The 25,092-nt window shown below is 42.6% G+C and overlaps 1 protein-coding gene across 1 annotated transcript in view; it reads left to right on the plus strand.

The window, feature by feature from the left end:
• LOC126363182 (uncharacterized) overlaps nt 1-25,092 on the plus strand; it is a 1,127,484-nt gene that overhangs the window by 153,058 nt on the left and 949,334 nt on the right. Inside the window, exon 2 of the mRNA XM_050007943.1 lies at nt 11,428-11,480. The gene's annotated coding sequence lies outside the window, so the exon portion shown is untranslated. The remainder of the gene's footprint in view (nt 1-11,427; nt 11,481-25,092) is intronic.

The raw sequence follows: 25,092 nt of genomic DNA on the forward strand, positions 1-25,092 counted from the left end.
GATGATGGATTACTGAGTAACTTTTTATAGTTTTGCGATTCCTGCGTTTCTTTTGTGTCGTTCCTTTGCACATCGCTGTTTGTGAAAATGGTGCACTACTACTTTTTTTTTACAGCAGTAGAAGTTATTTAGAGACAGAAATAAAATTTTCCCCAGTGATTTCGAAATTTTCTGACAGGAAAACGAAACGCAGTGAAGAATAAGGTAAGCTTATGTGCTTTTTTTGTATAAGCTACCAAGTTAGAAAAAAAAGGTGGGCCCTAAGTCCAACTTATATGACAATGTAGGTATTAATTATCGGCGTTTGATCTGATAATAATTCTCTTATTATAATAAATTTACTTTCGAATACAGTAAAAGTTTATTTGCCACTGAGATACTAGGAGAGGTGGCATTTACTTTTTTAGACTACCCATACGGTGGTGTAGGATTGGGTGCCGTGCAGCTATCCTCCTCGGCGGACACTCGTTTGTGAAAATGTAACAAAAATAATTTCTTGTGATAGTCTAAACTATTAAAAATAAAATCAGTTTACCACGTACCTGCGTAGCGCAATGGCTAAGGGTCTAGGCCACTGGTCGTCAAACTGTGGCCCAAGGGCAACGAATCAAGTATTCATATGGGCTGTGGTTCTCTGCCGCATTTTATAAAAATATGCATTAACAGCTAATAGCAGAATCCAAAAACGTCAACTGAAGATAAGAGATTTTTAAGAGTTTAGTTTCTCTGCTCACACAAACAGAAGTACTTACAGAGAGGGTAACGTTTTAAGACATGCTTAACTTTAATTAACGTTGGAGAATTTGGCCGTGAGCTAAGGAGGCGCCTACCTCAAGGATAGAGGAGTAAAGTAGCGGAGGCCATTGCGGGCTTAGAGGAAATGAAGAGGGGAATGTATTATTGTTTGTCTTCCAGTACTGACAAAGCGTGCTGACCAGCTGCCTTGGTATTAAATTTTCACAGAGAAGCAACAGAGATTCGTGATTGGCTGTTACAGACGTAGTCATCTTCAAATTCGATACATATTTGTAGCAAGCAATATGAAATTAGTGACTGCTGTGAAACAACGCAATGAGTAGAAGAAAACGGGCATTTAAATCATCTACGTAAATTTTGTGACCGTGTCCCATATTGAACAATGAGTTTAAGTACAAATGCTATTATTAATCAACATTATTGAAACGAACGTTTTACCACGCAACTACTGTTCGGTCGCTGAGGTTGGTGCTGTCTGAAAAACACCACTCGACACGAAATGTTCCAAATGACGCCGACATTTAACGATCAGTACTTTCGGGATAGCGGCCAACGTATCGCACCCTTACTGTAGCTTGCCTCCCAGAGGCTCATAACATACTAATTTATGTAGGTTATAGTTAATAACAACATCGCTGGATATGCGGCCCGAGGTGCAGCCCCACAAGGTCAGTTCGATGATCACAGCTCTAGGTAAACGGTAGCGTGTTCGTTACATACATCCATATACATCTCATGTAGACCAACTAACTCTGATAGTGCGCTGTGTCCTGACGTCTGGACCACGGGAAAGACTTGTAATGTTCTTCTTGAGCAACTCGGCCAGAACTTACTAGATTTTTTAAATGAGAATGACATCGATATCAGAGATTGTCGTGGGCAAAGCTATGACAATGCCAACAACAGGAGTCGGAAACACAGCTGCTTAGGAGCACAAATTAAGAAGATAAACAAATAAATACGCCGAATACATTCCGTACTGTGCACATTCATTAAATTAGGTTGCCAAGTGCGGTGAAGAATGCTGTATACGAACAACGTTTTTCTTCGATTTCATTGAAAGCCTGTACATTTTCTTCCACTTCTGCACATCGATGGGATCTTTTTTTTTTGAAAGCATTGAAAAAAAAGTTCCAAAGCTCTGATTTTGAAAAGATGTCAGACACTAAGTAGTCGGCTCGCGCAGATGTTACGAAGGGCACTTACATGTGGTTTTGCCAGTATCAAGTCATTTCTTGGTGGCATGTATAATAATAAGGATAAAAAGTTCGAAATCAGACTTACGGACTAGTTTCGAAGATGGGTAAGTTGGAAATGGGAATAACGACTATCACTTGCAACGAAAAACTTGAACGATTGCAAAGAGACTAGCACTTCATTCCAGTCGTAAGATCAAGACGTTAATATGGGAACGTGCAAGCAATGCGGTCTTCATTTTCGGATACTGAAAAAAAGCCACAGTTCTGACCTGCTGGGGAGAATGTAAGCAACACACTTCAAGGCGACGAAGCGAAATACAAAGTACGACAATTTCAGCGGCTCTGATAAACTCGATGAAGTTGGAGAAAACCAAATACGTGGACATCATTTTGAAATTTGGGTGTTTGTCATAATTGATAATGTGCTGTCTGCATCAGCTAAACGCATGGAAGTGTGCCATCAGGTGACTGGCGTATATGGAATAATTTGTCAATTCAAGTCTTTAACAGTAAAAGAGATTTTGGAAGAAAGCTTAGAACGATTCTTTGGAAGTCCCTTGCAGAAATATCGAAACATGCTGCCTCTATAGCCGTCCAGAATTGCGAAACCGTTGCCAGTGCAGGACTTTGTGCACGAGCTGACCTCTCATTTATGTCCCATAAAATTTCCAGGGGATTCATATCGGGCGATCTGGATGGCTAAATCATTCGCTCGAATTGTCCAGAATGATTTTTAAACCAATCGCAAACAGTTGTGTCCTGATGACATGGCGCTCTTATTTACAGAAAATTCATCGTTGTTTGGGAACATGAAGTCCATAAATTGCTGCAAATGATCTCCAAGTAGTTGAACGGAGCCATTTCCAGTCAATGATCGGTTCCGCTGGAGCAGAGGACCCAGTCCATCCCATGTAAACACAGCCCACACCATTCTGGAGCCATAACGAGTTTGTACAGTGCCTCGTTGACAACTTGGGTCCATGACTCCGTGGTGTCTGCGGCACGCTCGAATCCTACCATCAGCTCTTTCCAACTGAAATCGGGAGCCATGTATCCAGGTCACGGTTCTCCAGTCGCCTAGAGTGCAAGCTATATAGTCACAAGCACAAGAGAGGCGCTGCAGGCGATATCGTGAAGTTCGCAAATGCACTCGCGTCGGTCGTCTTCTCCTACAGCCCATTAAAGCCAAATTTCCCCGCACTGTCCTAACGGATACGTTCGTCGCACGTCATACATTGATTTCTGCGGTTATTCCACGCAGTGTTGCTTATTGGTTAGCACTGACAACTCTACGCAAACGCTGCTGCACTCGGTCGTTAAGTGAAGGCCGTCGGTCACTGCGCTGACCAAGGTGAGAAGTAATGTCTGAAATTTGATATTCTTGGCACTGTGGCTGTCGAAATATTGAATTCCTTAACGATTTCCGAAATGGAATGTCCCATGTGTCTATCTCCAACCACCATTTCGCGTTCACAGTCTGTTAATTACCGTCGTGTGGCCATAATCACGTCGGAAATCTTTTGACATGAATCATCTGTGTAAAAATGACAGCTCTGTTAACGCACTGCCCTTTTATACCTTGTGTACTACCGGGGTCTGTATTTTTTCACATCGCTATCCTATGACTGTCGTCACTCTAGTGTGTGTGGCCGGTGCTGTTGACAGCAGAACAAACGACCTGCAACGCAATTTTATAATCTTTTAATGGAAAATTTATTAAAATCGTGTTTCCCTAAATGTAGAGAGTCAGAAGCATTTACTTTTCTTTGATGAGCGCCAACTGCAGTGGACAACGTTATTTTTCTACATTAAAGAGCATTAAAAAAATGAATTACGGAACACCAGGGGACAAGAACGTCTAAACGACCTCACCTTAATGAAGACATAATGTGATAAGGTTGGAGACATTGTTTTGATTAGCGTTATCCCTAAATTTACCCAAATTAAATCGAGATAAATCTTCTTGTAAATTACTGTCCTATGTTATATTCTGAACTTTAGGTACTAAAGCAAACCAAAGGCCGCTTCTTAAGCATCTGCTACGATCGCCGGGTAGGCGTAATGCGGAACTTGGCTATAGCAATACAATGGTATTCCATAAGTCTCGGTCCGGCGCACAGTTTTAATCTGTCAGGAATTTAGAAATCATTTTAATGTTGTAGATCTCTAAAGGTGTTCGTGCAGTGCTTGAAGAAGAAAACCGCTGGATGGCTCGTGAGCTTGCACGTTGTTGGCGAGACATTGTCCGCGTGTACTTGACGGCAGCAGCGGCAGCTGAGCGTGATGCGCCTCGTCTCGTCACGTTACGTCACGTCACGTCGCGGCCCGGCACGCCTTTGGCGCAGTCGCAGGCGCAGTGCGGCGTGGCGAGCATAGCGTGGCGCTCCTGCCCCGCTGCCGCTACTGCCGCATCATCCCAAGCAAACACTGCGCGCTCTGGGCACCCGGCCCGTTAAATGCCGGTGCCTGCATTCTCTATTTATGTCATGAAAGTTGTGTTGTGTTGACTAATGCTGGATGTGTTCCTATCGGCTTTCCTCGTCTTTCCGTTCACGGCACGACGTAAGATTACCTGTTACAGCTTCTGATGTATGTGATTGTGACGTTTGCACCTTGAGACGTCAAAGACAGTAGTAGGTCCCATACATGACATGATCAAAAACCAAAGATCGAACCATTTACAAGTAACCTGGAGTTATAAGAGTGTCTAAGGCGCTGCAGTCACGGACTGTGCGGCTGATCCCGGCGGAGGTTCGAGTCCTCCGTCGGGCACGAGTGTGTGGTTTGTTCTTAGGATGATTTAGCTAGTGTGTAAGCTTAGGGACTGATGACCTTAGCAGTTAAGTCCCATAAGATTTCACACACATTTGAACATTTTTAATAAAACAGAAAATCGATAATCTTAGTACGTTGTACCCTCCGTCTTGCACTGTGTAGTGGCTAACGGAGTTAATCTGGATATGTACTGATATAACCCGTGACAAGTAGATATTTTCGCAAATAACATCGTCTCATGAAAGCAACATGATGACATCTCGCCGGCCTACTCCGATCATGTAACGAATAGTGCTTTGTTCTTACAGTTGTAGCTCCACAATGTCGGTTCTGATGGTGCTGTAATAACAACCTAGTACGAAAGGATGGGTATGGAAAACTACTTATACACTTCAAGTTACGAAAATAATTCACTGAGAAGAATACATGTAACGGTAATTCAGTTGCATGTGACAGATAAAACAAATGAGGAGAGACTTGATGATGACTACATAACTTTATAGGATTTCTAACTTGGAAAAATAGGATTAAGTGAAGTTTCAGGTGCCGACATCAAAGCATCATAAAGATGTGGTGTCGAGCCAGTAACGGTCTCAATTAGTTTCGTGGGATTCTCCCTCTACCACGCCGCAGACATTCTCAGCGGACTCTCAGTGGGGCGAATGCTTCACCCACCAAGTAGTACCACTTTCCATTATTCGAAGACGTTTGTCGCGTTTCTTTCCGTATGTGGTTCAGCTTTGTCGTGCTGTGAATTTGCGAAAAAGAACTACAGTACCTCGATCTCTAAAATGTAATGGATGTCTAGTCGCTGTTCTAAAAGCCTCAATACGTTTGACTAGAGATAGCTTGAAACTTCCTGTCAGACTTAAAACTGTGTGCCGGACCGAGACTCGAACTCCGGACCTGTGGAAGGTAGGAGTTGAGGTATTGCCGGAATTAAGGCTGTGAGGACGGGTCGTGAGCCATGCTTGGGGGGGCTCAGGTAGTAGATCAGTTAACCGCGAAAGGCAAAGGTTCCGAGTTTGAGTCTCGCTTTGGCACATAGTTCTTATCTGACAGGAAATTTCGTATCAGCGCACACTCCGCTGCAGAGTGAAAATCTCATTCTGGAAACATCCCCCAGACTGTGGCTAAGCCATGTCTCCGCACTATCCTTTCTTCCAGGACTGCTAGTTCTGCAAGTTTCGCAGGGAAGTTGTGAATTTTGGAAGGTAGGAGACCAAGGTACTGACTAAAGTAAAGTTGTGAGGACAGATCGTGAGGCGTGCTTGGGTAGCTCAGTCGGTAGAGCACTTGCCCATGAAAGACAAAGGCCCTGAGTTCGAGTCTCGATCTGTTCACAGTTTTAATGTGCCAGGAAGTTCCGTATCAGCGCATACTCCGCTGTACAGTGAAAATTTCATTCTAGAGATACCTTGTCAGCCCAATAAGGCCCCGAACCACCACACTTGTCTCCAAAATATGATAGCCGTCATTACGACAGCGTGTAACACTAATGCCGGCAGCGTACATGTCGTCACTAATCGCGGCTGCGACGGTGTTACAATGGTCGTTGCAGTGTGACGTGTTTTGTAGCTTTTTGTAATGCAGGTCGACGCATTGTTGCATTGTCGATACACTTAGATGTGCACCTGCTGCAGCTCGGCAGTCTAAAGATGTTCAACGAAACCGGCCGTAACACAGTAAAGCTGTAAATACAGCTGAGGTTATCTATGGCTGGAACATCAACATATGTGCACTCATTACAGAGCTGAAGCATCTCATTGCGTTTCAACTTTGTATAACACCGACATTCTCATTCACGTAAAAGGTGTGTTTTGGCTACATTTACTCCATCTTTCATTCTAGATACTGCAGTTTTCACAGACGTATGTGTAATTTACCTAGGGTACGTTCGACGATTCAAACTTCGTCACTAATTAGATATTGCGGATGCTGGCTCAGTTTACTGTCTGAAACTCTCATACTCCTGAAGTGATCTTGAACAGAGGTACACTTGTACAAATGAAATTAGATTTACACTGAACCCTGCTGCGACGTACTTCTCATTTTTCAGGTCTTTGGTGGATTGTGCTACTGTTCATAATGATTAGACGTACAATTTTTCTGATTTAAATACTTTAAAATTTTCATATTCTTCCAGTTCGCACCGCTTTAGTAGAAAATCCCCAAGCACACAAAAGAATCTGAAATAACAGGTCGTCTTCTGGAAAATTATTTTCCAAACTCTTTTTAAACTTTGATTTTGCGTTAAAATTCCGCTGCTGAAATATGACATTCATTGTTATCTGCGGAGTGCTTTGGCTAGCTAAAATCATTTTCAGAGAAGCATAGTGCCACTGCCACTAATTTCTTGCAGAAATGATATAGAATTATAAAACCAGTAAATACCTGGTGATAACTCGTTTCTGGACTAGGGTGTGAAAAACTTCGTTCACATCACCGCAATAGTCGATGCTCAGTTAATCGAGAAATTCTTTAAGTGTGTGATAGATATTTCTATAGTCTTATTCCGATGTAAATTAATTTATACAACGGAAGCAGTAAATGCGGTGAATATGTAAATATTTACCCTTTTTTTTATTGTCGTCGCAGATAGTCTTCTTGAACAGTATCTTGGGAAACTTGTTTCTCAGTAGTGTCTGCAGGACATCTACTTCTTTCGTTGATAGCCGCTCCATGTTATTTATTTAGTTTGTGGATATACTTTTTCAAGTGTAGTGGCTAGTTATCAAAGTAGTTACGCAAAACTCTTACATAGTTTTCATTCTTAAACATCACAAACACGAATACATCGTTTTGTCACGTGTGCCTGTGTTTATTAATCTACTTCACCTAAAATAACAAATTTCCGTGCCGAAGCACAAATATGCGATTCCCGAGCGTGGTCGACACTTTTTGGCTCCGAGATAGCTTCCATTCTCTAACAAAATGAACAATGAACCAGAGACTTTTTTTAAATTTATTCTCCTAACTCAGCGATAACAGTTTACGTATATAAATCTTAAATAATAAAGCTTAATATTTACATTACTTTTATCCATTGTTAACGCCATGCTAATGTCCACAAAATGCTTACAGTCTTTCTCGGGACTGAAAGTCCGACCGTTTTCTGATCGCGCATTACATCATACATGGAATGACATCTGTCTTCATTAACCCCCAAAAGGGTCGCTGTAGCACGGCGAATAGTGATCTAGCGGAAGCACTTCAGAGGATTTCCATGCAATAGATTTTAATGCGTGTTTTCAGTATGTGCGTTTTTCCATTCAATTGTGAACCGATTTCATGGTGAAACGCCCGCTAAATCACGCAGGGCTAACAGGTAATTAGGGTTGTGGAAAGGCCGAAGGGAGTTGCGGTCGGATTCGTTTCACAATTGTAATTTATTATCATTTAGTTCACAAATACACTCCTGAAAGAATTAAATTTGCTTCGCGGCTGAAGGTCTCCAAACAGATGCTTCAGAATAAGTTCAGTTTTGAAAAGACATGACATACACTTAAATTTACGAATAAGATAAATCGTATACATATGAGATCAACATGCGGAACGGCTGAAGGTCGCCGGATTAAATCTTCAAAATTCCAAATATACTATGATTATTACTGAAGGCAAAAGGCCACAAAGTTTTAAGATGCTAACAGGGCTGATGGCCAACAAGGTGCACAGAAAGAGATAAACAAACGCAATAAGATGGCTGAAAGCCGCAAAGTCAAATTCAGCAAATTAAGGAAATATATATATTGCAACAATCGGTAAAACAATACATTAAGTTTGAAAATTTCCTTTTTTACAGCACCAACGGCAGAAGGCCCACAATAACTTGTAAAATCTTTCAGAGAAAATTACAACAACCGTTCAAGAGCAGAAGGCGGTAATGTTTGGACTTGAACGGAACTCTGAGAACATGTTTGCAGGGCTGAAGGCCCACAACTAACCTTGACAAATAAAAAAATAGTTAAATTACAACAACATTAACACTGCCAAAAGGATGATTAACGAGATGGATCGGTCTGCCCTCGTTCACTTAAGTGAGACAGGTGGTAAGTCCAACTACACTTAATTCGTGCGAACCCAGCCAAGGGACAGTCACGGACCGACCGACCAACCGCTTGCTTGCCACGACGATGTACACGAGAATACAAGCCCCCCCCCCCCCCAAAAAAAAAAAAAAAAAATTTACAAGTATCACTATCCACAAACAAACGCGTATGTGAACTGAGCTGCCAAAACTACAAACCATGTTGGGCAGTAACAACAGGTGAGGAAAAGACACTGCGGCCGGCCGCGATGGAGGAGCGGTTGTAGGCGCTTCAGTACGGAACCGCGCGACTGCTACGGTGGCAGTTCGAATCCTGCCTCGGGCATGGATGTGTGTGATGTCCTTAGGTTAGTTAGGTTTAAGTAGTTCTGAGTTCTAGGGGACTGATGACCTCAGATATTAAGTCCCATACTGCTCAGAGCATTTTTTGAAAATACACTGCCTGATAACTACGTTAGCGGCCAGGGCAGGTAACCAGAACACTAATAGCCACATGGCAGAAAATTCCGCTGTTGTACTTCACTATGGATAAATTAATTTGATCTTTTCCACCTGACGGCGGCTATTTCGAACAGTTCACTTTTTGTGCTCACAGGAAAACCTCCACAACAGCAGCGCCGGAACCAACAACGTAACGCTCAAAACCACTCAACCTTCACGTCCGGCGAGCGACGATGGTCGTACCGATCGAACAGCTCCGGACTGACTCCGACACCGCGTAGAGACCGCCAGCGGCCCCTTTGACTATGCCTCGCGGAGATGGCCTTGGACCACCCGAACGGACAAAAATCCACCAAAAGTCAAGCCCGGCTTACGTGATGCGTGGCGGTAACTGTGGGGCGAGCAATGTCCACGCAGGGCTCACTGCTGCTGCAAGCCGGCTACTGGCTGGCCCGGGCTGCGTTCCAGACGCGTTGCAACTGACTGCCAGGGCCCAACTCACGATCCGAGCTGCCACCGTGAACTCTCCTCCTCGCACGTTCCGACTGACTCCACGACAGATCACAACCGGGAAGTAATAGCAGCCGAGCAAAGATCCTATCAGAGGGGATATATCGATACGCGCTACTAGCGCCGATGACGGTCAGGCAAAACGGCAACTCAGTAACGCCAGTAATTTAAATCAACGTGGTGAGATGGAAATACGTTAAAACAGGGTGTAAAATACCAAATGGTGGGACGGCGAGCCATGCACAGCTCACATGGCATCTGTTAGATATCGTAAATTTCTGGTTATACAGTTGCTTAGTGCACTTTAAAATGTATGGTTTATCTGCCGTTATGTCTCACTGATCCTACACACTTCTGTCGACATTATTTTTCTCATGTGTATGTACATACATACATTGAATTCTGCTGAATAATCTGTGGACTATTTAATTTTTTCATGTGTTTTTCTTTTAACACTATCTGCTGCGTAAGTGCTTCCTGTCGTTGCAAAAAGTTACCAAGTCGCGTAAATTTTGTCATTAAATTTCAAATGTATTGGATACACTATTTCAAACGACAATTTGCTGCAAAATGTCATGTTGGTCGCCGTTTTTACCTAGAGGGATCTTTGCGTAAATCGTGGCTGCACATTAAGGCTTTTGTAAGGACCAACTCCAACTGCAAGTAGGTTAGATCTACAAATACTGAATTATTTTGTGCAGACACGGATATAAAATGATGGCATTCAAATTTTTTCCGAAAATAAGATAGAGCAAGAGTAGTTAAAACAATAATAACCAATTTAGGCGAAGCGAAGCCGAAGCACCCACCGTTGTTAATTTACATTAAGACAGGATATTTTATACGCTCCAAACTGAGATGTAAGTACAAAAATATCTGTGTATTACAGAGTGAACCGTAACTGCTAAAAACCGTAAACTATAAATATTTTCTTAAAGTTGTGATTTGATCACCGTACGAGGCGCTGTAGGATCCAATTATTTCAAAACTACGGTGTATGATGCAGACGTACAATTAGATAGTAACATGAAACTGCCTGTTCTTTGTAGCATACGAAGCGAGCCTGACATCGGCATTAAGCAAAGATGAAATGATCGTGTAACATTTTTGGCCGTGAGACGCCATCTGGGATGTTAGGCCGCCCATTGCAAGGCTTTTTATTTGAGACTACTTCGGCGACTTAGTGTCGACGACGACGACGACGACGACGACGACGACGACGACGACGACGATGATGATGATGATGGTCATGATCATGATGATGATTCAACATCTAGTCCCCACGCAGATGAAACCTCCTACACGGCGGGAAATTGAATCAGCCCCCCCCTCCCCTGCATATAATTTGAGATTGCACCTGCTGCCTGATGTATTTAAAATTCATACAAAACTGTGAGTACAGTGCACGAAAAATATCTTAACTATCACTGCATACAGATGTGAGCGTAAACTACATAACTAATTTCCGTTGGAGGTAGTAATTCGTTACGTGCTTGCACTGATAAAAGCAGATTGCTTTGAATTTCTTGGTACATCATATTTACTTAATTAAGCCTACCACGTCATAATATAACTCGCCGATATTAGAGGAACTAATAGATAATCATCGAGTTATGAGAATATACGTGAAGGAATTTGTGTACTACGATAACAATTTAAGCTTCATTGTGTTGTACACTGTGATCTTCTATGTTACAGGTTTTCTTCCTGAACGCCAACAGCCGAAAGAAATGGGGACTCCGTTTTACAAGGTGAGTTATCATATTGCTTTTTAGTGTTACTGGTTGCTCCCTTCTAACGATGTATTGATGGCAGTTACTGTCAAACAAGAAGAACGCTTCTTTCCCCGTGAAGAACGATCGCGTGTTACTAATTAGATCGTTATGCAGTGCCTGATACGAAGGAACATCAAACATTGTCATCTTCCGAAAGGTGTCCGGCAGTTGAGAAATTTAGTAGCCTAAGCCATTTTAGAACATAGATCCGTTCTGCCTCCTCTCATTATTGAGTCAGTACAGATAACACCAGTTATTTTGCTTATAAATACTCTCTGCACCTGTGACTTAGCAGCGTGATGTTGTTTCCTGTTCTCTGTTCCTGTGCTGTGGTCGTCCTGTGGAAGAAGAGAAAACTAAGTTTTCTCTTCTTCCACAGGATAACCACAGCATTTACGAAAAGACTCTGTAACATAAGTATGACATTATTGTAAAGCTGGTTTTGTAATGCCATTTAGCATGAAGACGAGATTTAACCCTCGAAACATGTCGCTAAATAAATAAGTAATACAATAGTTGACAAAGTTCGTGGCTTGTAGCAGTAATATAAAAAAAGACTTTACATATTTCTTGAGACATTCACGGCCGAAAAATAGTCAAAATGGCTTCAAAAAGAAAGAAAAGCTAGACTAATCGTTGTTCTGTGATACCCACGCTGTAGTCTGCAGTCCATTGCGCGATTCGTGGCGGAAGGTGTAGCACTATAGTTTCAGAGTGCCATAACGCTCCTTCACTTTCTTATTCCTGTTGCGGGTGTACACAAAAAATGTTAAAATGTGTGTGAAATCTTATGGGACTTAACTGCTAAGGTCATCAGTCCCTAAGCTTACACACTACTTCACCTAAATTATCCTAAGGACAAATACACACATCCATGCCAGAGGGAGGACTCGAACCTTCGCCTTACACCGCTCGGCTAATCCCGCGCGGCAGGAGGTACACAGGAAGGAAGACTATTGACACCCCTCTGCACGGGCCCGAATTTCTCTACTTCTCCTTTTAATGTCATTAAACGGTAAAATAAACAGTACGTTTCCAGAGGTATATGGAACGCATGCTCTTGGTATTTTGTGAGGAACGCTTTCTGCGATGCTGAATGTCTTCTTTGTAATCTCTCCCACTGCATTTAGTTGAGCGGTTCTTGGCATACACTGACTAAACAAACCCGCGACGAATCGAGCAGCTCATCTGCGTTTCTTTTCCATCTCATTAATCGTGTGGCGTGCAAAGATGAAAACGTTTGTGAGAGAAGTGTGCTGATTTCGCTCTCCTCCGTACCGCATCCAATGACGCCATTGGCTGAAAATGACACTGCGATCTCTTCGTCCCGATTGACCCGTCTGGAGCTTGAATGGCGGAAAAAAATTTGATTTGGTGAAGATCACTGAGAGATTAATGGTACTCAGGAATATGTAAAATGAAGGTTTTGTTAGCGACCTGTTTCGTACGTTTATTGCACCTGCTTGGAATCTTCCAAAATGTTTATTACTGTCTTTACCACGATTCCCATATTCCCCCCCCCCCCCCCAAAAAAAAAAAAACACGCCTGACAGAAACTTTTAGATATTTGAAGTTGTAACCGTGCTCGATCGCCGGAATCTATTTACGTACATTACTTTCATTTGTGTTGAGGTTTAGCTACCAATCTTTACACCAGGATTCAAAATTTAAACGTTCTTTCGTATTTTTTCACATTCATTTTCGGAAATAGACTGGGCGGAAAAGGAAGAATGAACATTCAGTAGGAATAACAGTACATCTCATTGAGGTCGACGTTTCTCGCGCCGATATCCTTGTAAAGCATTATCGGTGTACACAGTGCATCAGATCTGGGTAAAATCTCGAGCTTTCGGCGAAATGCTCCATCGTCTTCGACTTCGACATCTGTATCTTTACTCTGCAATCCACTGTGAAGTGCATGAAAGAGGTTATTTCCCATTGTACCAGTTGTTAGGCTCTTTTCCCATTCCACTTCAGCCGGGACAGCGGCTGTAATGTCATTGATGAGTGGAATCGAGCTCTCGACGCTAACAACACACAGACCCACACGGACGCCATCTCTGGCGGCATGACTTGATGATGACGTACGCTTACCAGTTATTGCAGTAGCCACAACCTGTTGCTCACCGATAGCGTTACTGCGCTACTTGCCCAGCACAAACACGACGATGCCAACGAGTAACAATTAAAGATCACCGCACTCGTTGCGCCTTACGTTCCACAACTGCGCTTGGGAGAATAGCGCGACGCGCCTGACCTCAGCTTACACCTGGAAATTTAGCATTTCCAGTCATGTTAGTCAACAACAGACGACAGTCAGCTGTTCCCGATGAAGACGATGGAAGATTTCGTCGAAAGCTCGAAATTTTATCTAAACAGAGAATATTTTATACTAGTCGGGCTCATTCATAATCGTTAGTGACTACACAATGACGAAGAGAACTTTTAACAACGACGTAGGTAGCTTTTTTTTTTTTCAGTCTGTAAGAGCTGCAACCTTATAGGATGGCTTTGTTGTCCGTCTGTCTGTCTGCCTGTCCACCCGCCCTCCTGTTAAGAAAACTTTTCTCAGGAACGTGTTAACATATACAGGTCAAATGTATGTCACCTATTTAAGTTCTATGGCCCCTTAACGTTGTAAAATTTTTAAGCTTCTAAGTCAGTGCCATTTATGTCACGTATTTTGAAACTCGGAGATTCTCTCATCAAAATCTATAGGATAATTCCCGTTGACCTAGAATCATGACATTTGACACGTAGAAACGTTTCACATTCCAATTATAGGAAAAATCCGAAAACTCTTAATTTGTAATTATATCTCATGAAAATTTTTTTTCACTTCTTAACCGTCTTTATTTCATCTGTGAAGACTCCTTTTCTCTGGAACTGATCGGCTTATCAAGTTCAGATGTATGTCACGTATTAAGAAGGTCTACGGTCTCTTGACGATGTAAGCAATGTAAGCTTCCAAGTCATTGCTGTGAAAAAAATCCGGCATTTATCTGTCATATTATGAAAGTCGCAAACCTGCTGACTTAGAATCATGAAATTTGGCAAGAAGTGAGGTTTCAGAGAGCAAGTAAAGTAAAAATTCTCGAACTCATTAAACTGTCATTGTATCACATAAAAAGTATCTTTTTACTATTTGAACATACATAATATTCATCATCCGTCAAAAACATAAGAGGTGAACATTACTGATGCAAACATAATACGTAAGTTGGAGTCAGATTTTAGTAAGTAAATAAAATGTTTTATTAACTCTCTCTCTACATATATATAATCTCCACTGCTCGTTTCATTTTGTATGTGAGAGCTAGTCTGAGGAACTACTGAAGAGATTTTGATACGGTCTTTGGGACCAATATCTTAACAGTATCGATATGAATAACAGACAAAAATCGTTGACATTCTCGATTCAGAGAATGGATGAAACAATAGACACATAATTATGTTTGTACGGAACGCTCAGTGCGCAAGTCGTACTCACACTTCAGCAGTTTTTTTTCTTTGTTTCCGAAACGTTTATTTATGCCACGCTAACATTAGTTAGGATTAAGGTCAGAGCATAAGAGCAGAAGCTGGTAAAAATATCTGTATCGATTATTTGCGCAACCGCGCTCCGAGGAGCAGATTGCGGCGTCAGCGTGACAAAAAATACAAGGCACCGTTTGGCGGAGTCACGCCTGGCGCAGAAGTAATGCGACAGCGGATGACGGCAAATCGAAACCAATCCCGGCCGCGTCGGTGGCTGGACCGGGCAGTGCTTTAACCCTGCGTCAGCCTGTCCGCTCCCATCCCCTCCGACCCCCCCCCCCCCCCCCCGACCTTCCTGGAAGCCATTATGGGAGCTGGCCAGAAGGCTCCGCGATTGTCTCGCCAGCGCCTCCGAACCACCATCTGGCTTACATTTGCACAGTTTTTCTTCGCGGCTTTCAGGGAGGGAAAGCAGGCCGAAGAGTGGGATCACTCCACTACGCACGACGGTACGAAGGCGAGGAGAAAATTTCTCGGCCTAGCATGGCGTATCGTTTGCAGCAATTTTTTGTATTATATTTGTACATGTTATACAATCAAGGAAGAATATTGAGAGATTCGTGTGCGGAAAAGTTCTGTTTATATGGCTTTTTAAGTATACGCGGCACTTACAAGTGGTGGAAAAATCGAAAAATTTTTATGACTTTATTATATTCTGTGGTCTTTCGAACTACGATGATGGAAAATGATCTGTATATACCAAATTTTGCCGCCACGCCCCCTCTGTTCGTTACAGAAACCAGCAATTTTCGAAAAGAACTGTGAACTTTCTGTTTCCAGTGATTATACGTGTGATACATTGTACATGTTGGTAACAGTACAGCTTTATAGTGTCTGTAAATGATTATCTTTGCGAGTATTTACTTCTGTTTCGCTGAAGCAGTTTCTTCACGCGCAACTGAATAATTGTTGCCCAATTGCTACATATATTTGTGGAGGTAAATATCTTTTAGTGTGCAACAAATACAAACTATGCCACGTATCAAGAAATTCAGTAAAAGGAAATTCCGTGGTAACCATTTCACATATGAAGCAAGCCACACTGTTGAAAGTAACCTATGTATCAGTTCTTCAGAAAAGAAACTCCCACATGACACGCCTTCTGGTGGTTCAAATTTTTGTGTTAATAATGATACTGTTTGTAGTGGATTTGCTATTGTTGATGTGGGCATCGCATCTCCTTACATAAAAGGAGTGGCGAAATGTAAACAATGTGATGGTGTAGGCTGTCTGGAAATAACTGAACAAAGAAGTTGCGTGAAGGGTTTAGCGTCAAAATTAGTTGTTCTGTGTATATCCTGCAATATTCCTACCTCGAAAATGACTTCGAACATTGTGCATAATTCATATGATGCGACCGGCCTTTGTGGCCGAGCGGTTCAAGGCGCTTCAGTCCGGAACCGCGCTGCTGCTGCTACGGTCGCAGGTGCGAATACTGCTTCGGGCACGGATGTGTGTGATGTCCTTAGATTAGTTAGGTTTAAGTAGTTCTAAGTTCTAGGGGACTGATGACCACAGATGTTGAGTCCCATAGTGGCTCAGAGCCATTTGAACCATTTTTTGAACACGTGCAGTAGAAGAAACTGTAAATATTAGTGGAACCGGGGACATTGCTGTTGCACTTGATGGGACATGGCAACGTCGAGGACATCGTTCCTTGAATGATGTTGTAAGTGCTACTTCCCCGGAGAATGGAAAAGTTGTTGATGTTGAATGCTTACGTAAGTGCTGCCACACCGCCCATTGTAACACTGAAGGACATATTGAACATCAGTGTTCTAAGAATTATGGGGTATGGAGTGTGATGGAGCTCTAACAATATTTCAGAGGTCGGTGCCAGTTTACAACCTTAGATATACCAAGTACGTTGGTGATGGGGACTCAAAGGTTTCAATAAAATTAATGAGTTCAATGTTTATGGTGATACCGTGGTAACAAAACTGGAGTGTTCCGGACATATGCATAAGGGGATGGGTGCTATATTGAGGAAGAAACGAGGAGAAATGAAGGGAAAGTTGCTGTGTGATGGAAAATCTCTGTCTGGACGAGGGACATTGACAGAGACTGAAATAGACCCTCCTCAGAGTTATTGTGCACTGGGCTGTAGACGAACTGCACATCTGAATGATGTCAGAGCAATGAGAAAAGCTGTATGGGACTATCCGACCGCCGTGTCATCCTCAGTGTAGGATGCGGTTAGGAGGGGCGTGGGGTCAGCATACCGCTCTTTCCGTTGTAAGATGGTATTCTTGACTGAAGCCGCTACTAATAGGTCGAGTAGCTCCTCAATTGGCATCACGAGGCTGAGTGCACCCCGAAAAAAAACAGCACATGGTGGCCTGGATGGTGACCCATCCAAGTGCCGACCACGCTCGACAGCGCTTAACTTCGGTGATCTCACGGGAACAGGTGTATCCACTGCGGCAAGGCCGTTGCCTAATATACGTAATAGGTGGAATTAAATAGGTCTAGTACCTCAGACATCATGTCATGCATATCTGGTAAAAATTTGGTCTTCTTCAAATGTATAACATTGGATTTAATGGTACCTCAATTTGAGGAAGCATTTTGGAAAAAATGCATCAATTTCTTTGTATTTTTTAATAACACTAAACAGGTTCAAAAATATTCAAAATACTTCTGACCTGCTTAGAAAGTGTGCTGCATTACCTGATACCAATAAAAAATCTGTAAAATATATACATTAAAACAGTGCGCCTGAAAGAAATAGGTGTTGAGTTTTATATAACATTGAGCCGGAAAACTACCTTGTATCCTTAAACAAATTGTTGCGAACGGTGCATCAAAAATGGAAATTCTACCAAAACTGGTGGTGGTGGTTTATATTGATTCCAGTCCTTCATTTCAACGGTAGTGTGTATCTGAATTCGAACACGACCTTACAAGGAGACGTCTAAAACTATGACCACAGAAGTAAACACCATGTGGTATTCAGTGAGGGGTGATTGTAACTGTACGAAATAGATGACACTACAAACTTACCAGGTAAAGAGTGCAGTGCAGTTTATTTTAGAAACCTTTGTTCGAAGTTAAATGCAGTTGTCGTATGCTGAACGGAACCAGATATGAAAAATGGAAATCATTACCACTACAGAAGTGGCGAAGACATTCCCATGTGGCAGAAAGGATGTAGACATGTTTTCTGGGATGCAAAAGGCCCCCTTTTTGTGATTACGTGGTGATGGTGGTTGTTAGGATGTTTAAGGGGGACTAAACAGCTAAGGTCATCAGTCCACCATGTGAAAGATTAAAAATAGAGTAGAAGTACCGATTATTCTGCCATTGTTCTGGACGAAGTAAGTAAAAAAAAAGAGAAAACAGGAGGCAGCCTGAAATAAAAAAGTAAAAGGGAAGAACGTTTTATCGGGATAAAGCAGTAGCCGAAAAAGGTGCTTTGGCACTCAGAAAACGAGGTATGAACTAAAAATTGTTGAAACAAATACGCTTTTCCCCGGACTTGGTACCGTGCCTTTTAGATATTTAGATATCTAAATACATTTGTTGCTGGAAGGGGAACAATGGTGTTACGGCAGCCGAAGACCTTTTGGTACAGTGCACTGACTCAAAAGCAGACTACCTTGACCAATAGTAGCATTTTTACCTGAAAACACTTTTCATTATTAGGCGGAGAAATGTTTCCTTTGCGGCTGGCGGGGCAAGGTCTACCACGCACATACAGCACTCCCAGTTTCAGGTCCGTATGGGAAGATTTCAGTAACATGCATATGTGAGGAAAGAAAAGCGATTAGCACTTTTAAACTCAGCATAAACTGCCACGCTGCTAATGTTTTCTTTTATTTCTTCTAATTTTTGGTCTGCGGACGGCATTTATTCAGTCAGCTTCTAAATACCGGTATATAAAAATCCTGAACCGTTATTACACATACGAAATTCTGATGTTATCTACTGTATGTAGATTTTGTGCACAAAACTAGATTGGTTCAATGTTGTGCTTGAGTCACACTTCGTTACACCCACTGCGCGATGCATAAATTATGTCACTGTCATAAGGTTGTTTGCTTCATGTTTTACATTCCGAATTGCAGTTGTGAAATGCACGTGGTATGTGTTTCCGGCAACCAACTATTTGACGAAGATTTTAAAGTTTGGCGAGAGTTACGTAGCATACTAAAATAGCTGTAAACTTTACAAACATTATTCTTTGCATTTTATATTTCATTACGACAGTTACACAACGTATTTTAATTTTAAAGAAAACGAAATGAGAACAACGGGACAAGAACAAGATTAAGCAGATTCTTTAAAACTTCTGGAACATGGTGGAGTGTCAGTACTGTTAGTATTCCACCGAATCTACCTTTCTTTAATGTAAGATTGTTTGAAACTGGGCATAAAAAAATGTTTTTACCAAAAGTATACGAACTGCTGTAAATTTGTAAATGATTCCTGATAGAATCTAGTCACAAGAAAGGACTTCGTCCTTACTTGTGATTAGATTGTATCACGACTTCGTCTCGTTGACTTCGTACTGCTGTGCTTACAAGTCTCGTCCAAATTTGGTCAGACCGCTGACACGTTATATCTAACTATATTTAGAAGTAATGAGTGGAAGACAACGAAATTTATTTAACGCTGGATATCTCGAAACTTCATACACTTTTCAACTTTCGTGGCGCTGCCGTCCACAGTTGGGTAAAATATCAGGGTATGTTAATAATTATTACTTTGGGACTGTCAAAAACCGCAGTTTTAATGCCATGTGTGCTTCACTTCACTATTTACGAGACATCTTCAGTTGGCAAACATACTGAAGACACAGGGCTTCCAAATAGCGTATAAAACTGTTCAAATCCTCCAAACAAACTTGAATGTTAACGTTGTGATGGAGTGTGCGTAGAAGACTGATGGGACTGCACAAACAGAGGTTGGTAGTGCAAGCGCTAGTACCTGTGTTTATAGACGCACTTGGGCTGCCGCAGCTACCTTGAAGCCCGTATCTCCTCCCAGAACATCAGACAAGGCCGTGGTTGCCATTATTGCGGAGCTCCCTGCTGCTCCAGAGTATCCGACTGCTCTACTATGTATGCAGTGGTGGCTCCGAAACCTCCCCAGGCAAAAAAACCAAAGTCTAAGACAAAGAATCAGCTAGCATTCTAGCATTGTCGACATTCCTCTTCGTGACATCTCTCATGATTCATCTACAGAGCTGTTGGACCTTGATGTCTATCTCCGGCACACATTTCCTCCCAACACTGAACCTTTACCCATTACGAGCTCACCACCATGTTGGAAAGACAGGGTGAAGGTCTTATAGGACAACTCCACCAAACATTTCTCCTACATCAATGCATTATGACACTCGACCTCTGTTTGCCCTCGGAGTTGCGTTTTGCAGAGTGTCATGACTTCTTACAAGCTGTGCATAGCAACATGCACTCCCACTAATGTCTGCACTGCCACTGGGTCATTCTCAGCAGACTCTGTTCAATGGGAAGTCACTGAGACCTTCATTCCAGTGACAACTTCCCACTCCTTATTCACCTACTGGATGGAGCTCTTCCTGAAAGCACACAACCATGATGGTTGATCAGCAGAGCCAACTGGATGCTTTCCAGTGAGTTATCTGTCAATCGCTGTGGCAGTAACCTGGGATGGGCCGAGACCATGTTGTACGAGTAAGCCATCATGCCACTGACTTCTCCATCCGGAAGTCCTATTGTCATCCTAGGAGGCTACCTGTCCCTTGGTGGACTGACTAGTGCTGTTCAGTCTTCTAGGCAAGGCGAGCAGTTCTGCGAGGGTTTAAGTGCCTCCCAATGTCAGAAAACCCGCAGCCTTTCAATTAGCTGGGGTCAAAGGCTCGTTGCATCATCAAGGAGAACTACTTAAACCTAACTAACCTAAGGACAGCACACACATCCATGCCCGAGGCATGGACTTGTTCTACTGCAGTATAGGAACGTATCAGGAGGATTTCGCTAAAGGCAGTGAGTTACCTATAGCAGCGTTGTTAAATCAAGTGTGCCACCAAAGAACACCAGGAGACATCGCACAGATAATGCCAGAGCATTTGCACTGGCTACTGCCACTGGCAGCCAGAATTCAGTGTTCCATCATTGTTGTGCAACGATGAAAAGGGGCGAGTTGGACTCCAGGTCTAACATTCCCGGGCCCTACAACTGCCCATTCTCCACGTGGGAGCTGGATTCAGTACTGTCTGTGGTTCGTGTTACAGCACTCAATATCACGATCACACGTGAAAGAATATTACGTAACTTGCAACCAACTTCAAAGGAAGTCCCTTTACAATGTTTTAATTCGATTTGGCAGACAGGCAGATTTCCCAAATTGTGGAGGGAGGTAATTTTGGTACTTCTTCTGACAGCAAGAAAGGACCAAGTGTGTCCCAATAGTTGCCAGAGCGTGGTCTTAACGAGCCCTGTTGGAAAGACCTTGGAGCGAATGCTCAGCTGTCGCCTGGTCTGGATGGTAGAGACCAGGCAGCTCTGAAGTCGCTCTGAGTGTGGATTCAAGAGATTTCGATACACTGTCAACAGTCTGATCTAGCTAGAGGCGGCTGTTCAGGAAGCTTTCCTACGTAAACATTTCATATGTGTTGTGATATCTGTATGGCGTATGACACTACATGGAGACACCATTTTCTGAGGCAGATTCACCAGTTGGGCTTCTGTGGCCGTCTCCCCATCTTAATTGAGTTCTTATCAGTGCAGTTTTTCCAGTACCAAGTTGGTGACGCGCTGTCAGATAGTTTCAGTACGAGAATGGTGTCCCTCAGGGCAGTGTTTTAAGTGTTACTCTCTTTGCCATAGCCCTAAACAGTATCTCGTCTACAGTGAGGGGTCCCGTACAATGATCCTTATTTGTAGACAGTTTTGCAGTTTTCTGTTCCTCCTCCAGTGTTGCAAAGCAACTCGTCAGTTGCAACTTACAGTAAAGGGACTGGAGGAGTTGGCTGTGAAGATTAGTTTCACGTTTTCTGCAGAGAAGTGTGTTTTTGTGTAACCACCTGAAGGATCTGCAGGCAAGGTCCCAGAAGGCTCTGAACATTTTGAAGCGTCTTAGCCACAGCTCTTGGCGAGCAGGCAGGACGCGTCTGCTACAGTTTTACAGGGCTTTTGTGCAATAGTTGCTGGACTGTGGGTGCACAGTGTACAGGTCAGCGAGGCGTTTGTACCTGAAGATCATTGATGAGGGGATCAGGCTGGTCATAGGTGCCTACAGGACCAGCCTCTGTCCTGAGACTGGGGATCCATCACTTTCCATCTGGCGGCAGCTGCTCATGGTGTGTCAGGCGTGTCAGTTCCTCGCTACTACTACTTCCCCTCCATAGCATACTGTTGCTTGTCTGGCTCATGGAACGCCTCTTCACAAACCGTCTGCACGCAACGAAGCCTTTTGGGATCCATGCGAAGTCTGTGTGGGAAAATCTTGGTGTGGGGCACTTATGGGCTCAAGTCTGCAAGGTGGCAGTCAATTAAAACCACAGAGGTCATGAGTAATCTTATATTAGTGCACTACTCGAGACATTGCAATCCATTGCTTGCGGGTATGCTGTACTTCGCCCAAAAACAATAGCGTAATGCTGGACGCGTTACCGGTAGGTTCAAGCAACATGCTCTTTTCGTGAAAACACTGACAACCGACATTCAGTGCCAACGTAAGATAAGAGACATTAGGACTCTATCTATTGGTTCGTATTTTGTAGCACTCGGTTGAAAATCGGTTAACCTCAAAATTTTGCTACGAGCACAATGTAGTAATATGGTGGTGACTTAGTAGGAGTTTAACTACCATGGTGTGGTATTTCCTTTACACATTGTATCTATGGCTGGAAATCTGTAAAACTACAGTGCTTATAGAATTTGCTATAGCGTCATTATTTCCATCTCATATGAGTATACTATGATGTCACACACACTAGTAATGGAGCTGTGGCTCAACAAGGATAAATAGAGACCCATGCTGCATTGTGATTGTCTGAGATCATCATGACGTAATTTTGGCAGTAATGAAATGGAACTCATGTCAGTGGCTAAAATTTTGGGAAAGTACGAAAGGAATGTGGAAAACTATATAAATGGTGGCAAAAATACGGAAAAATATGAAAATTGTGAAAAATACATCAAATTTGGAAAGAATGAGATTACTCACATAACATCCAGGGTGTGGTCTCTGCTGATACCTTGAATGACATAATTATTATTAACAAATAGACCTTGAGTGACATGGCTTAACACATTTTGTTACTAACGAACAGACACAGTCTGGTCCTTTGTCTGTTGCGCCAAGCTCCAGAGTGAACCACACCCAGTCAGGTGCCCCTGCTAGAAATGATCAAGATGACGATGGGAGGGGGTACTTAAAATTTCATTGGCGAAGGGGGAATGGGAGGGGAGGGGAGGGTGATTGGAGAGGTGGGTGTTGTATTCCCCGAACAGATTGGAATGCATCAAGTTACATACGTCAGTTTTATGCTGTCGATATTCAGTTGCCAAAGTTACTTTCAGTTGCTCTAAATAAAACTGGCCAAGAAACTGTGTGGCGAACATCAGTTTTAATAATATTTTACTCCGTGGCTGTTCAGCACATATCTTCTACGATTTCACATAGCCAGGCAGCGTAAATCACGTCTCAGGTGAAGAAATGAAATATTGAACATCCAGATAGCCCGATACTACTTCAATCAGTGGTCATCGGCAGAACTCGACAAACACAGAGTGGTGTCACTCGGACGCAACATAATCATTGTAAGGACTAAGACAGAGTTCCTCTTTGATAATATTTTGACAAGTGAAGAGCTAATAGCTGTGAAGATCTTGACAGTTTTTCATGTAGACTCATTCTCGCCCTAGAAATGTTTATTGATGTTTGTACTAGTTTTGTTTAGGTTTCGGACGAATTCTGTGTTGGTTACACTGTGTTACGAAATTCTGAAAACGTATATCAATTTTTGGGCACCCTTTATACTGACAATAGGGTTATAATAAGTGTAACACAAGATGGTGGATATTTACTTTATTTATACTGGTGCACTTGTTACATTTATCGGCTCCTATACAAAGAACGTATGGTCCATCAAAAGCTTCATAAATAAAGGTTTGTATGTTCTCAAGATAGCTTAAGAGGCAAAAAAGCTTTACGGGACTGTTTGTTCCTGTGGTTACTACGGAGTGCATATCGAACAAAGTGATATTTTTACAAATGTAATCCAGTAATGCACTACATAGCATACCTAAACAAATAATTAGGTCAAATGAAACTATAATCTATATGGTTGGAGATACGTCTTCAGTTCAGTTTGGATTGAGGAGGGAGGCGTGCTAGGGTAGCCCGTGGAGTTCTGAAAGCCACTCTTCCAGCGCGGCGGTAGTGGTTGTTGTGTCGGCCTAGTAAGCTGGAGACTCGGGTTTGAATCCCTGCCTCGATACGAATCTTCATTCTTCGCTTCAATCTGCATATAGACATCACAAATGTTTGAGACTTGAAAAGATCTCTGGAACCAAATAGTTTCATTTGATTAAGGCACCTGTGCCTGGGTTTCAAGCAGCATCCGCCGTTTCGTTCGATGCTGCCTCTATTCCAGTATAGTTGAAGAGCCTTCGCAATCTAGTTAGAGTTTAGTGGGAATAACATATTGGGGCGAGGCGTAAACGGTAATTCAGGTTGAGTATGGAAGCGTGCTGAGGGTAGCCCGTGCAGTTGTGCAAACCCACGGTGTCGGGGTGGCATAGAGGTTAGCGCATCTACCTACTGGGGAGGAGCCTCGCGTACAAATTTTCATTCGTCGTTTCAATCTGCGTATATACAAATAATTAGATAATGATATATATCTTCCAATCTTTGGGAAAACAAAAGTATTTTTCTAGATAAAATCAGTGTTCTACTGATGAGTATCGTGACCCTACCTGTAGTCATAGGCCCCACAGTGTTTTTCCACCTTTTTATGAGAGTAATTCCTTAGCATTTAAAATATCCACTCCAGAGATACAGCGTACAGGTTTATCTCCCGGCGCAGCTGCAGCTATGATATATGGATGTGTTCTCCCGG

This window comes from Schistocerca gregaria, chromosome 1 (genome assembly GCF_023897955.1).
Source record: "Schistocerca gregaria isolate iqSchGreg1 chromosome 1, iqSchGreg1.2, whole genome shotgun sequence".
Taxonomy (NCBI): Eukaryota; Metazoa; Arthropoda; class Insecta; order Orthoptera; family Acrididae; genus Schistocerca; species Schistocerca gregaria.